Source organism: Papaver somniferum, unplaced genomic scaffold (genome assembly GCF_003573695.1).
Source record: "Papaver somniferum cultivar HN1 unplaced genomic scaffold, ASM357369v1 unplaced-scaffold_116, whole genome shotgun sequence".
In the NCBI taxonomy this organism is placed as follows: Eukaryota; Viridiplantae; Streptophyta; class Magnoliopsida; order Ranunculales; family Papaveraceae; genus Papaver; species Papaver somniferum.
Window position 1 is genome coordinate 115,149 of NW_020620603.1, and position 16,893 is coordinate 132,041.

Genomic DNA, 16,893 nt, shown 5'->3' on the forward strand with positions numbered 1-16,893 from the left:
AAAATAGCCATCGTATAGGTGGTTACTGTCTATGGTGTAGATATGGTTGTGGTGGTGGAGACAGTAGTGGATATGGTTGTGCTGGTGGAAACTACGGAGATGGAAGAAAAAGAAAATCTCTAACCTTCGGTAGAACTATCCTGTTAAGAGTTTTGACAGGGTTAGGAAACAGTGAGGATATAACGTCATTTGAATGTTTCATAAGAGTATTTCGCTAAAATAAACTGACGGTCAAAATCAGTCCACGACCCTAATGCAACAATTGCATCTTTCACGAACCAGTCCCTGTTTAGATAAAAAAACTTACGACCCTTTTACAAAATACCTCTAATTAATAAGAAGATTGTGATTTTCGTTTCCAAGGATTACTGTTATAGGGAAAGCTAAAACATCTACGGGAAAAATGACTTTTAGTTTTTAATGCAATTGACTTTTGGATTTGTAGGCGTAAAATTGTGTATTAACCAACGATTCTTCGAGCTAATTCTTCTCACTCTCACATGATTTGTACCTAGAACACAAACCTAATTAGCACTTACTTGTCAAATTAATTGTTGGGTGCAATAATCAAAAACAAGGAAAAATCAAATAAGTAAAAGTTATTGATACTTAGCTCCTGTATAATGAAGTGATTGATTTGACGAAACAGACAAGCTCCCCAGATCTCTGCAACATCAACAAGGCAAAACTTTGAAAACAGAGTGAGTCACGTATTCAACACGTTGTCTATGTTGAAATCAATAACCTAACCTCACGACCCTGCCTGACCAAACATACATACAGACCGTCTGACTAGTTTGAAAACATAGTGAGTCACGTATTCAACACAATAAACATGAAAAACACGAATATATTGATAAATCAACAACCCAACCTCACGATCCTGCCTGATCGAACAGACATATAGATTTTCTGTGTGTTGAAATCACACTAGTCAATTCTACGTACTTGCCCTCACACAAAAGTGTGTTGACATGATATCTGATGGATTATCGCTATGATAACGGTCTCGAGAAGAAATCTAAGGTTAAAGGAGAATCGACTCTAGCTTATACAACTAATATCACACATGAGGTGTGGGGATTAGGTTTCCCAGTTGCTAGAGTTATCCCTTATATATTCTTTGAAATCAGGGTTTGCAATCAATGTTAGCTTAGTAACAAAGCATTCAACATTCACCGTTGGATGAAAACCTGATTAGATTCAAGCTAATATCTTTCAACCGTTAGATCAAAAACTTATCTTGTTACACACAAATGAAATACACGATTTTAGGTTTGTGTAATCGTACCCAAACATGTACATTCGTTGGTTCAATAGTAGTTAACCAAATGGTTAGCCATGTGAGCAATTTCATATCAACCATATTCTTCTTTACCATAACTAGTTCAAATGACTTAAATGAACTAGTTAGAGAGTTGTTCAATTGCTTAGATCTTATAGAAGTATACAAGACACAATCGAAGCAAAAACGATTTGATTCACTCGAATCCTTTCATGAACTTTATAGCCACTGTTTGCAAATTTGCATTCCTTATTTTATATAAGTATAAGTTCACGAATAATCGTTTTTAGAAAATAAACAACCTAAGTACGCGGACTAGGTACGCGGACTTAAGTACCCGGAATAAGTTTGGAAAAGGTTTACAGACTCCAGTAGATTTTATTGGGAACAGAACCTCTGACAGTTCACAAATTGGGTTCACGGACTCTGTTCGGGTTTTCCTGATCAACAAAGTACGGATACTTTGGTTCAAGGAATAAGGACTTATACATATATGTGTTACCACACAATGCTTATATCCAGCAATTGTTATATAATTTAAACTCCCATTTCAATCATTGAAACATTCTTAGAGGACGTTATATAGTTGATGTTCACAAACTATTTTTCATCAAAGCCATTTTCAAGTAATTGAAACATAATATGACTTTCGTCACTAGGTCAAGATGAACTTGGCCAAAGAGAAAGCTTACCAACACATATTTCGAGAAATAGATAAGCGAGATGTACCCGGCTCAAAATAACAATTGTGTATAATCAAAGTCTATATAGAAAAATGACTTTTGTCTCAAGATACAAGATAGAGTAGATAGACTTTTGAGTGATATATAAGTTCAAGTCTCCACATACCTTTTAGTCGATGAAGTTCCACCAGTTCCTTGAGTAGTTCTTCGTCTTGTATGATGATCGCCATGGAGTTCTTGAGCTCAACTACACTTTCTATCCTAGTCCAAGACTTAGCTATAGTAGACTAGAAATCAAGACTTATAGTTTTGATTACTAACATTGACAAACATGCTTGAGATAGCAACGCATGCGAGTTCGACCGAGCAGTGCTCTAACATTTAGATCTACAAACAGTTATAAAGATCCTATCGACACTTCGATCTAGTTTGAGTGAATCTTATATCAGAAGAGAAGATTCTTAAGAATAAACAAACTAGGTGCAACCAAAGTTCAACAACCGTTAGTCAATCAAATCAATCGAAAACTAAGATAAACTGCAATTATCTAGTTTCCCACCAACGGTACTCGTAGAGCTTCTTGATCCCACAAAAGTCTTTAAACGAGCGGTCGTATGAGATTTTTCCTAATTAGGGTACTTTCCTCTCAGGATAGACGGATCCACCATAAACAACAAGAAGATAAAGTTTGCATGGCTCTTAGGATCGTTTGCTCAAAATGCAAACTTGGGTATTTATAGACGATGGATGTTTTAACACCAAGGAATCTCCAGAACCGAATATTCTCAAGATATGCAATTAATGCCCAAATCGGTTTTCATAATTCCTGGAAATGCTTTATCCAATATTTCTGAAATCTTACTAGAAAATTTCCAATTAGTAAATGCACATTACCAAATTTTATTCTCTAGAGATATGCATTTAATTACTGGTAATTAAAACATATAAAACTGACCACCTTAATTAAAATATTCCTAATTTATTTCATCTCGGGATCTCCTTGAGTTATTTAGGAATATCTTTGAACAATAAAAGATAAAAATTACTGATCATGTTCAAAGTATCTTTCATATTTGCAATCTTGGAATCAATTAAACCACACTTACAAACAAGTTTAGAATTAGTTCATCTGTATTCCAAGACAACTATGTGATTGATAAAATATCAAATCACCACGGTTCTACCAAACACAATGATCATTTTTACCTTAATATGGTTACTGGGACCGGTTACATCAGTTACCAAGATCGGTTACGTCAATTACCGAGACCGGTAACCATATACTCATGTATTACTTGTACGATTGGTTACATAAGTCACTAGGATCGGTTACACCAATTACCATAACCGGTTAAACCAACTACTAGGATCGATTACACCAATTACTAGGAATGGTTACACCAAGTAAGGATCGATTACACAACTCTTTTGTGATCGGTTACACCAATTACTAGGATCGGTCACACAAATTACAAATATCGATTATACCATCTCAGGTGGTTACTCAGGATCGTTTACACTAATAAAAGTCATACCAAATTATAAGTTAGGCACTGTGATTAGTTATACTAAGATACTTAACAAGTTACGATCGGTTCTACTAACTCACACATATTGGTAATCCAAAGATATACAATGAATAACAATACCAACAAGCCTAACGATTTCCCTTTTGATTCATAAAGCAAGTTCATAAATGTACTTCCTTTAAACAAATGTAAACATTGTTTCCTATGACGAAATCTTTACCTTTACCCATACAAATAATCACAATAGCATTCATATGATTATGTCGATGTATTATATACGAAATTCAAAAGATAAAAGTTATACTTCGTATCCTAATTCCTTGACACTATGATCATGTGGTCATGTCTCACTATTGAAGTATAATAATTCACAGCTTCACAATTATGTTTTCAATATAACACGACTTGAAATATATGTTAAGAATGAAACAGTTCAAAAATATTATTAACCTCAAGAGGAAGGATGATGTCGTTGTAGCCTGTTACTTTTTCACATTCTTCAAGTAATACTTGTATGTCTCATAATCCTAGACTTTATAGTATAACCTGTACGAAGTTGTCTCTAGTACATAATAAAGCAACTCTTTAGATGAGTTTTGATTCACTAAAATATGACAACCAACTTGACATATCAACGTTTGGTGGGTTGAACCGAGCTACACTCTAACACATAGTTTCTTTGTTTATCGGTCATCATCGATATCATATAAATAATAAGTACAGACCGCTCACCATTTTAGATCTCTCATATTTTCACCACAGTTTATGATGGATTTCTTTAGAATTTCGGATTCTCAACAAATGATTATTTGATTCATTGATTAGTTGTAAACATAATGAATCCATTTATGTAGAATATATCTATCTTATACTATTAAAGTGAACAGAGGGATTTGGAATTGTGAGGAAAACGTCATTAAAGTGAAGTCTGTATTATTTGAACTCTTAAAACTCCGTAGAGTTTGTCACACTCTCTCCCATAAACTCCCCAACTCAAAACCTCAAAACCCTCTTTAAACTTCCTATACTCTTTCTAGCTCCCTTCAACTCCCCAAGGATTTAAATAGCTTAACCCCCAACCAAAAAAATTTCCCACAAATAACCCCTGTTAAAACTTAAAAGAAGTATCTTCTTGTGTTTTCAAGTGTGCACACAACCTTGGTAATAATATAGCGTACTCTCTAGTCTCTGCCCAAAGAAGGCTAGTAGCGCGTTTAGATTAAGGATGGTCATGGGGCGGATTTGGGGCGGTATGTCAATTTCAGTCACTGCCCCGTTCATAAAAAAATACCCATACCCGTCCCGTTATCCACATGAATTGGGGCAGGGCGGGTATGGGAAATATCCGTATGGGGCGGGTTTCCTATAGGTTACCGTAATACGGTATTAATACATAGATTTATTTATAATCGAAACATAAATATGAGTCAAACAAAAATAATAACATAATAAATAGTGCATTCCAAAATTTTAAATTCAGAAATTCATCTTAAAGTGAATAAAAGAATCTTTAAATGACTTATTAGTTTTTCCACTTTTTCCTTTCTCATTCTATCTTCGTGCATGTTAACCATTTCATTATCTGTATCATTTTCACTATTTTAATTTCTAGAGAATGTGTCTGATCACAACAAAAAAGCAACAGTGATGAATATACAAGAACGATCAAGAATATAATAAATGAAAGAAAGCTTGATTAGGTGGTAGAAATATAAAATTCGATACAAGTTCATGCATAAAAGTCTAAACCCTTATAATATGAAAGCAACGGGGTGGGTATGGGGCGGGGACCTTGAATCCCATCCCCACCCCATCCCCGTAACTTAGATTTCAAGTACTACCCATACCCGACCCCATACCCATTTGTGCTGGTAAACCCTATCCAAACGGGACGGTTATCCACATGAATGTGTTTGGGTGGGGCAAACGGTCATCCCTAATTTAGATACAAATTTGCTTCTGTTTTTCCAGAAATCAGACTTTTAAAAGTTGTTTTGAAATTTAACAGCCAAACCGAATTCTTTTGACTTTTCGAGTACAGGTTTTAGCACGTGGCAACTTCATACAAAATCTCAACACGCGGCAACTTCATACAAAATCTCCGTATCTAATCTCATTTCATTTTCACTTCCTCGTCTCCCTCTCCCCAGAGAAAAGAGCTCTCCCCCCTTTTCCTCTTCTCCATTTCCAAAATAAAACCCCTAGAAATTAATCAGAAATGAGAGAAATCTTGCACATCCAAGGAGGTCAATGTGGTGCAAATATCTGGGAAGTAACAGTGTTTTGGTGTATAGATGGTGAAACAGGAAGATATCATGGAGATTCAGGTCTTCAATCAGAAAGACTTAATAATGGATCTTGAACCTGCTACTATCTTAGATCTGGTCCTTATGGTGAAGGTATAATTTATTTTAATCTTGTACCCATTGGAGACACTCAAAATTGAGCTTGATTCATGATTTTTTTTTTTTAAATATTTATTTATTTTTTTGGATTTTTTTAGGGTTGTTAGTGTCATTTGTTGGGAGGAGGTATATGATCAGGAATGGAAACGTTACTTGTATATAAGTTTAGAGAAGAATATCAGATAGAATGATTCTCGGTGTTTCCGTCACCCAACCGTTGTGGAACCATATACTGCTACTCTTTCTGTTCACCAGACTTACTACCACAATCTGTAAGTATCATCTCTCTAATGCCGGTGTCAAATTGCCTTTTAGTCCAATGCTGTTTTCCATTATTACTGTCACTTTGTGAAGGAGATTAGGAACTTGTGTATAGGTAAGTGGTTTTGATTTTGAAGGTATTTTTTGGAAGGTGATTATTATGAACATACTTTAGTGTTTTAGCAAGGGGTTGTTTGTTTGTGAAATTCTGTCTGAATATATAAACGTTAAGCAAAAGACAGAGAAGCTCACTAGCTATTAGTCTATTATATATTACCCTTTTTTTTTCTAGATTTGACCTTGATCATGTGTGAGTAGTATATGTTGAAGTATCAGGGGTAACCTGGAATACTTTTGTTTTTGTGGTGTGGGTATCTTTATGCTTTCCTTTTATTCTCTGATCTCATCACGTGATTGAAACAAATCTTTTCTCTATTGGTTGCCCTTTTCGTTCATTAGATGGTGTCAATTGCTTCTTGTCTTTAACCAATATGTTAATGGGGAGCACATGCAAGTGCAAGTATTATTTATTGACCCACCTATTGCATCCAATATGTTCTTAACAGTTGACACTACAACTAGTTTTAGCTTTTAATTGGACCTACATATTCTTGAGTAGACATGTCAACCTGTTTTTTGATTGTAGATGGCAGTTCATCAATGATCATCCTAACCTACAATTTGTAGTCTTTGTTTGTGACAACCAGAATTTGCTGCCTCATTTTAACTGGCTTATACCCCACTTACATCATTTGGTTCTAATCATTTTTTTTTTCACACTGAAATTGTAATAAATTTGGTTGATCGATTTTAAGTTGTAACTTTTTAGTTGGTGATTACTATTGGGCCTCTCCTAGTTGTGAGGTATGATACCACATGAATTGGAGTCATCTGGTACCAATCTTGCACTTGAAATGAACTAAGTTCTATCAGAATCAAAATTGGCAATACACATGCTCCATTATTAGGAGTCCCTGAACAATAATGTTAACCTCCTTGTAACTGCTCTTGACCACTGTTATAATTATATAATGGTCTCTGTTTTGGCCTTTTGAAATTCGAACCACCTTGTATTTGCACAAACTTTTTAAACCCTGGAACTGTGAATTGTAGTGTCCCCGGGATTATGTTCGATTTATTTCTGCAGAGACAAATGAGACATTAACTTCTCAACCTCTGAACACTTTTTTTTGTACATTCCATTGCTGTAATGGTTATAGTTATGTTCATTTGAGACTTAAGCCACCTTATATCTGTAATAACACTTTTAGCATCCTAATTATAAATTCAAATGTACTCAACTCTATGATTATGACTTGAATTTTGTAGTCTTTGTCTGAGATCACCAGAATTTGCTGTGTCATTGTAGCTGGCTTATACCCCACTTACATCATTTAGTTCTAATCAATTTGTTTCACACTGAAATTTTGCCGAGTTTGGTTTTATTTTGCTCGATTTTTAGTTGTAACTTTTAATGGCGATTACCATTGGGCCTCTCCTAGTTGTGGGGCACAATACCACATGACTTGGAGTATTTTGGGACCAATTTTTCACATGAAATGAACTAGTTCTATGTAGCAATACCCGTGCTCCATTATTAGGATTCCCTGAACAATTTAACCTCCTTGTAACTGTAGTTGACAATTTTTCTTGCGTAAAACACTGTTGTAATTATATAATGATCTCTGTCTTGATCTTTTGAAACTTCAAACTTGAACCACCTTGTATTTGCACAAACCTTTTGAACCCTATAACTGTGGTTGTAGGGTACTTGGCATGTTTGATTTATTTCTGTGGAGACAATGTCACAATGATACGTGGACTTCTCAACCTCTGAACACTTATTTTGTACATTTCATTGCTGTAATGGTTTCAGTCATGTTCATATGAGACTTTTTCTTTTTGATTGGAATGTTCATTTGAGACCTAAGCCAGTTTGTTTCTGTAAAAACACCTTTAACGTCCTAGTTGTAAATTCAAATCCACCTGATTTTTGCAATGATTTTCATAAACATTTTACTTTCTGGAAAATGATTCATAAGCTATTTTTTTGGTTGGGTTGGTTGTGATCAGTTGCATTTCGGCTGCCATGAGTGGGTAACATGCTGTCTTCGGTTCCCTGGTCAACTTAATATGATCTTCGCAAGTTAGCTGTCAACCCGATTCCGTTCCCTCGTCTCTAGGTTTTGCACTTCTTACCTCTCTGGGGTCGCAGCAGTACAGACCCTAACAGTACCTGAACTTACTCACGGAATGTGGGATGCCAAGAATATAATGTGTGCTGCTGATCCTCGCCATGGTTGGTATCTAACTGTTTGTAGAAAGATGAGCACTAAGGAGGTTGACGAGCAGATGGTCATTGTTCAAAACAAAAATTCCACCAACAGAGTTAAATTGGCATCTACATTTATTGGAAATTCTGGGAAGTAATATGTGCAGAACATGGTATAGATGATTAAACAGGAAGATGGTATCATGGAGATTCAGATCTTCAATTAGAAAGACTTAATATTTATCATAATGATGAAGCTAGTTGTGGTAGATATGTACCAAGAACTATATTAATGGATGTTGAACCTGGTATTATATGGATTCACTTAGATCTGCTCCTTATCGTAAAATCTTTAGATCTGGGAATAACTGGGCCGGCTGAAGGTCGTTATACAGAAGGTGCTGAGTTGATTAATTCTGTTCTTGATGTTGTTTGTCATGAAGCTCAAAATTGCAATTCCTTACAAGGTATAATTCATTTTCTGATTTTCATCTTATATCGATTGGAAATACTCAAAACTGAGCTTGAGTCATGATTTTTTTTTTTGGACTTTTGTAGGGCCTCAAATGTCATTCTTTGGGAGGAGGTACAGGATCAGGAATGAGAACTTTACTTATATCAAAGATTAGTGAAGAATATCCAGATAGATGACGCTTACATTCTCGGTGTTTACGCCACCCAAGGTTTCAGATACTGTTTTGGAACCATATAACGCTACTCTTTCTGTTCATCAACTTGTTGAGAATGCGTCTATGGTTTGAGATACTGAAACTTTCTATGATATTTGCCTCAGAACACTCACTCAAACTTACTACCACAAGCTGTAAGTATCATTTCTCTAATGGCGGTTTCAAATTGCTTGATGGAGATTAGGAAAATGACATTAATGCATGCCCTTTAGTTTCATCAGTTGGTATCACTATTTGGTGCTTGTATGTGATTCTTTAGTCTTTAGTTATTGTGAATCTGTAGGATTAAGTGGTATTGTTTTCCAGGGGATTTCCGAAAGATAATTATTGTGAATGTACTTTTAGTGTTTTAGCAAGGAATTGATTGTTTGTGAAAATCTGTCTGAAATGATTGACTTGGTTAGGGATAAACATTTGTTCAATCCACTAATTCATTCTGAAACTAAATGAAAACTTTGATTTCACCCACCTATTTCATCCCACTATGTTCTCAACAGTTGTCACTAAAACTAGTTTTAGCTTTTAACTTCTATCAGAATCAAAGTTGGCAATATTAATACCTGCGCTCCATTATTAGGATTCCAATGAACAATTTTAACCTCCTTGTAACTGCTCTTTACCATGTTATTTATACAAAGCACTGTTGTAATTTCCTAGTGGTCTCTGTTTTGATCTTTTGAAACTTGAACCACCTTGTATTTGCACAAACCGTTTAAACCCTATAATTGCGAATTGTAGTGTACTCGGCATTACGTTTGATTATTTCTGTGGAGACAATGAGACATGAACTTCTCAACCTCTGAACACTTCCTTTTATACATTTCATTGCTGCCATGGTTTTAGTTATGTGCATTTGAGACATTTTCTTTTTGATTGGAATGTCCATTTGAGACTTAAGCCACCTTATATAAGTAAAAACACATTTAACATTGTAACTGTAAATCGAATGTACTCTAGTCTATGATTATGACTTGAATTTTATCTGGCCAGAAATGAACTGCTCGACCACCTTCTTTTTGCAACGACTTATAAATATTTTACTTTCTGTGAACTGATGCATGAGCTTTTTTTTTGTTGGTTGGTTTGGATATGATCAGTTGGAGACTTGAATCATCTCATATCTGCTACCATGAGTGGAGTAGCATGCTATCTTCGATACCCTGGTTAACTTAACTCTGATTTTCACAAGCTATCAGTCGACCTGATTCCCTTCCCTCGTCTCTACTACTTTATGGTTGCTTTTGCACCCCTTGCCTCTCTGTGGTAGCAGCAGTGCAGAACCCCAACAGTACCTGAACTTACTCAACAAATGTGTGATGCCAAGAACATAAGGTGTGCTGCTGATCCTCGCCATGATCGGTGTCTAACTGCTTCAGCTATGTTCCGCGGAAAGATACGAGCACTAAGGAAGTTTGTGAGCAGATTAACAATGTTCAGAACAAAAATTCGCTGCACTTTGTTGAATGGATTCCCAACAATGTGAAGTCTACTGTCTGTGATATTCCACCAAAAGGGTTAAAAATGGCATCTACATTTATTTGGAAATTACACACCTATCCAAGAGATGTATCATAAAGTTAATGAGCAATTCACAAGGAATGTAGATACCATCTACATTTATTGGAAATTCTGTGACATAATATGTGCAGAACATGGTATAGATGATGAAACAGGAAGATGGTATCATGGAGATTAGATCTTCAAGTAGAAAGACTTGATGTTTATTATAATGATGACGCTAGTTGTGGTAGATATGTACCAAGAGCTGTATTAATAGATCTTGAACCTGGTATTGTATATGGACTCACTTAGATCTGGTCATTGTTGTAAAATCTTTAGATCTGGGAATAACTGGGCCGGCTGAAGGTCATTATACTGAAAGGTGCTGAGTTTATTGATTCTGTTCTTGATGTTGGTTGTCAAGAAGCTCAGAATTGTGATTTCTTACAAGGTTAATTTCATTTTCTGATTTTCATCTTATATCGACTAGAAACACTCAAAATTGAGCTTGATTCATGATTTCTTGTTTTTTATTTTTGTTTTTTTTAGGGTTTCAAGTTTGACATTTATTGAAGGAGGTACATGATCAGGAATGGGAACTTTACTTATATCAAAGATTAGAGAAGAATATCCAGACAGAATGATTCTCGGTGTTTCCGTCACTCAAGGTTTCAGATACTGTTGTGGAACCATGTAATGCTACTCTTTCTGTTCATCAACTTGTAGAGAATGCAGGGAAGTCAAACTGTAAGTATCATCTCTCTAATGGCGGTTTAAAATTGCTTTTTAAGCCAAAGCCATTTTCCATTATTACTTTCACTTTGTGAACGAGATTAGGAAAATGATATTAGTGCATGCCCTTTAGTTTCATCAGTTGGTATCACTATTTGGTGCTTATATGTGATCTTTAGTCTTTAGTTGCTTGTGAATCTGTAGGATTAAGTGGTATTGTTTTCGAGGGGATTTCCTGAAGATAGTTAATTAATGTAAATATACTTTTAATGTTTTAGCAAGGGATTGTTTGTTTGTGAAAATTTGTCTGAAATGATTGCCTTGTTTAGGAACAAACATTTGTTTAATCTACTAAATTATAATTAAGCAAAAGACAGAAGTTCAGTAGCTAATAATCTAAAGATGTTACCTTTTTTTTCTTTTCTAGATTGGACTTTTATCATGATTGAATAGTATATATGTAGGAACCTGAGTGATATCAAGGGTGCTGTGGAATACTTTTGTTTTATGCTTGCCAAATTGCTAATAACTAGTTCAATGCCTTTCTGTGAGTTGTATATGTATGAACCTGGTCCACTTTGGCGGTCAGGTGGTGTCTAGCTGTCCTTGAGCAATGTCCTTGTGGTCACTGATTTGGGAAGAGCATCTGTCTATCACCTTAACTCAAAATATTAAAGTCATCTAGTCTATACCGAATTCTGACACTCTCCGTGTCCCCATGTATTCATCTACTGGATAAGGATATCTTCCTAAAAGATAGTGAAACATAATGTTTTGCTCATTGAGAATTCTCTTTATTTTCTCTCTTATGATCTCACCTAATTCTACCATACTTTTTGCCTCAACTACATTCATCTTCAAATTGAATAATCTTTTACCCGCAATTGCCCATTGCAATTTTGTCTATTGATAAATGTGCCCTCCTAGAGTCCAACCTAATTAGGATTTTTGTATACTGTTATGATATTAGAAGCCATCTTCAACGGATATTTAAGATGTTCAAATTGGAATCCACATTCTGGTGATAGACATAGTATGCAAACCTGAGAGCCAAATGTGATCTACAACTGAATTTACTATATAAAGAACTAAACAACTACCTGAATTTAAATTTTAGACACATAATCAGTGTGAAATTATTGATCCACCAGTTTCCCCCAGTATGTTTTCACTACAACTAGTTTTAGCTTTAACTGGACCTGTATATTCTTGAATAGACATCTCAACCTGTTTTTTGATCCATATATGGTAGTTCATCAATGATCATCTTAACCAACAGTTTATAGTCATTGTTTGAGATAACTAGAATTGCTGCATCATTTTGGATGGCTTATACCTCACATGCATCATTTGGTTCTACCCAATTTTGTTTTCACTCTGAATTTGTACTAAGTTTGGTGTTGTAACTTTTAAGTTGGCGATTACCATTGGGGCTCTCCTAGTTGTGGGGTATAATACCACATAACTTGGAGTACTCTGGTACCAATTTTGCACTTGAAATGAACTAAGTTCTATCAGAATCGAAGTTGGCAATACCCATGTTCTATTAGGGTTCCTGAACAATAATAACCTCCTTGTAACTGCTCTTGACCATTTTTTTGTACAAATCAGTGTTGTAATAATATAATGGTCTCTGTTTTGGTCTTCTTTTGAAAACTTGAACCACTTTGTATTTACACAAACCTTTTAAACCCTATAATTGCGATTATAGTGTACTCAGCATTGTTCAGTTTATTTCCGTGCAGAGTCTGCAGACTATGACACATGAACTTCTCAACCTCTGAACACTATTTCGTTGTTGTATAATGGTTTTAGTTGTGTTCATTTGAGACCTAGGCCAGCTTGTATCTGTAGAAACACTTTTAGCATCGTAATTGTAAATTCAAATGTACTCAACTCTATGATTACGACTTGAAGTTCATCTGGGGAGAAATGTGCTGCTTACCCACCTGATTTTTGCAACAACTTTCATAAACATTTTGCTTTCTGGGAACTGATGCATGAGCTATTTGTTTTTTAGGTTGGTTTGGATATGATCAGTTGGAGATTTGAACCATCTCATTTCTACTACCATGAGTGGGGTAACATGCTGGTCAACTTAACTCTGATCTTCGCAAGCTAGCTGTCAGCCTGATTCTCTTCCTTAATCTCTATTTCTTTGTGGTTGTTTTTGCACCACTTACCTCTGGGGTCGCAGCAGTACAGAATACTAGCAGTACCTGAACTTACTCAACAAATGTGTGATGCAAAGAACATAAGGTGTGCTGCCGATCCTTGCCATAGTCTGTATCTAACTATGTTCCAGAAAGATGAGCGCTAAGGAAGTTGGTGACCAGTTGCTAGGTTTTTTTTGCGAAATTTTTAGCATCTCTGCCTCATTGTTGCGCAAGTAATGTCTATACAGTCTGCTGTTGTCCTCATTCTAGATATTCGACCAATCAGTGTCTCCGGAATCTTATTTATCCTAATACTCCTCTTTTTATTTTGAGACCATTTCCAATGGTTAATAATTAGCCTTCAATGTTTTCTGCAAAAACCCAAGAAATAACGCCACACCTTTCTAGTACTTTCAGAAAAATACAAGAAAACGATGGGTATATATTACTGATGAAGATAACAAAAATGGCAAAATCAACACTAAGGATGTGGTTCCAAATTAGCAATCCAAGTGCCCAAATTGAGCATACTCACTTCATTAGTATTATCCAAACCTACTTCTGATTTGTGGGCATTAGTAGTATAGCATTCTTGTTAATGCCGATAAGTAGGCCAAAGTTCCAAACTAAAACCATCCCGATTCCTTTTTTTTTTTAATTAAAAACCATCCCTATTCTGCAAACAAATGATAAATCAAAAGAATCAACACAACGGCTCAAAACCGCACAGAGTTTTCAGGTGGGCTCCTACAACTATTGGGTGGGACCTACGGTTTTCACAAGAGAATAAATCCCCTCCCTCATTTTGGGTATACATACGATTTTGGAGTAAATTATTTTATTTATCAATATTTTTTTCATTTTGATTTTTTCTCTTTTAAATTAATATCCTACCCAAAAAATCCTTGGTTGGGACCAATGCCACTTAATTGGGCTTATCAAATTTCCTTTTCCACTCCCTCAAATTGTTATGGGCTACAAACTTCTCAAAAATACTAATTTATCCCCACATGAATTCCTAAAACAATTTCATATAAATACTAATCTTTCCATTTTCAGTAAAGCCAAAAACATAAAAACCTAAATCTAAAAAAACTTTCTATTTTCATCCTAATTTTTCCAAATTCTCAAAACCCTAAAAAAAGAATCTTCATCCTCTTCTCCGACGATCTTCGATCCAACCAAGAAAAAGGTAAATCTCCATCAACCCATTCTATGATTTGCATTTCTTCAATGTTTTACATGTTTAAATCTTCGATTTTCGAAAATCAAAATCTCTGATTACACCCAGAATCGGTTTATGTTGACATATCGAACAAAGCAATTCTGGGTTTTGTTCCTCGGCCATGAAGAGCATGCACAGTAATCGGTTTATATGATGATTAACATCAACCGATTCTAGGTTTAGAAATGAAAAATGAGAATACATCACTAGAATCGGTTTATAAGTGCTTTAGAATTTTTCACTCCTGTATGTTTTTGTAAACCGATTCTAAGTAGCACCACCATCACTCCTGTATGTTTTTGTAGTAAGAATCAGATTACATATGTTTAATTATGTGCCGATTATTAACTAGTTTATATATATATATATAGATATGGACTTCGAACACCTAGCATTTACTCTCGAGAGCTCATCTTGGAGGATATTCTTAGGAAACCACAACCAGTGCCAGAATAAGCCTCTGTAAGTTTTCTTATGGGCGTGAGATCCATCTTGAACAAGCCCTCGCATTGATTGACAAGCTTGCACTGGAGGAGTTTCATGAGGTCATGAGGTTCACTAGGATGAGGAGAAGCATGATTTCACCTGAAAGGGATCACCATGGAGAAATGGAAGGTATGTGGGAAGAAATGACTCAATATCAAGCCATGGCTGAAGCAGAAGCTGCTGCTCCTGATGGTGGTGCTACTGATGATGCTGGTGATGCTGAAGCTGGTGGTCATGTTGATGCTGGTGTTGCAAATGCTCCCGGTGGTGCTGCTGCTGCTGGTGCTTGATGTGTTTTTTGTATGGTTGTAGTGATAGTGGTAAGGGATTCGTTTCAGACTTGTGAAGGAAATGAAATTTTTAGATTTAATAAATTTGTATACATAAAAATATTACAGTGGGCGAGAGGTACTGAGACTAAGGATTTGGCCGAACTCACTACACAAGGTTCATTCATATATTCTTTGACAATTTAAAACTCAATAAAATTAACATGGACTCTGATTTTGCCAAGATAGATTCTCAAAACATTGACTGTAAGTCCTAATCATGATGTATCAAAACACCTAAGCTAAGCATACATCATCAAATTAAATAACAACCAATTAATTCAAATCATATTTCAATTTTAAATTAATGCAAAAGTCATAAACATAATAAAATAAATTTACCCGTGTATGAAATTCACCCTCCTCCGTCGTCCCAGTGTTAGGTTTAGCTCATCATGATAAAAACACGCTCAAAAGATTTATCTATTGCTCAAATGGTGTTTACAATGGAGAGAAAAAGAGAAAATGGTGTAAAATAGGATTTTGCGGCCCACAAAAGGCGTCAAAGAATGAACGATAAAATATAGGTGTTGTTGGCACTATTCCGCAGTCGTCAGAAAGGTTTTGCAAACTGTCGCTTATATGCGATAGTTTCCAACGACTTTCTGGGACGGGTCGTTTTTCTTCGTGTTCTTCTTCACCAGAACTGGTTCATCTCCGCAACTCGATTTTTCTCCATCTTTTAACCCTCTGTTCGCTCCCCAAACTCTCGACAACCCTTCTCTATGGTCCGAGCATCCTATTTATATCCGTTTCACGCATCGAATCTCGTCATAACTTCAAAATATTTCCCATGACTCGGTAGTAAAGAGAAAATATTCTCGGATTGTTTTCTTTCCTTTCTTGTTTACACGCTCCAAACATGCTCCCAGATCATCAAGGAATGGGTCAAGACGTTGAAAACGCATGCCATCTTTCCATACGGCATCGACACAATCCCGAGTATCTTTTCTCAACCACGTAGTCCCTGATTTATTTAAACCGTGAATCAAGCCCAACTGGATCGATCCCAACCACCAAAATAGCTTCCCATATCCATATCACGTCTACCCAACAAGAATCAGAGGTTTAGTCTACCTCTAACCCCTCCAAAATTCGATCTAAAATCTTCCAGTTGACTGCTCCCTGTTCCCGCCAAAACCAAAATTCAAACGAGGAAGATGGGTGCTAAAGATGAATTTGGGTTACACATAGCCATGGGTGCTGAGAATACGGGTGCCCCTTAGCCAAATCTGGGATCCGTATAATAAATTCCCCCGGGTGCCTTTAGTAGTTTTCGAGCCGAATTTTCCACACAAGTGTTTATTTCCAAAAAATACCTAAAAATACATAAAAACACAA

The 16,893-nt window shown here is 35.8% G+C and overlaps 1 pseudogene; it reads left to right on the forward strand.

Moving 5' to 3' along the window:
• The first annotated feature begins 8,574 nt into the window (after positions 1-8,574).
• LOC113329376 lies at positions 8,575-15,513 on the forward strand (annotated as a pseudogene).
• Positions 15,514-16,893: the final 1,380 nt, after the last annotated feature.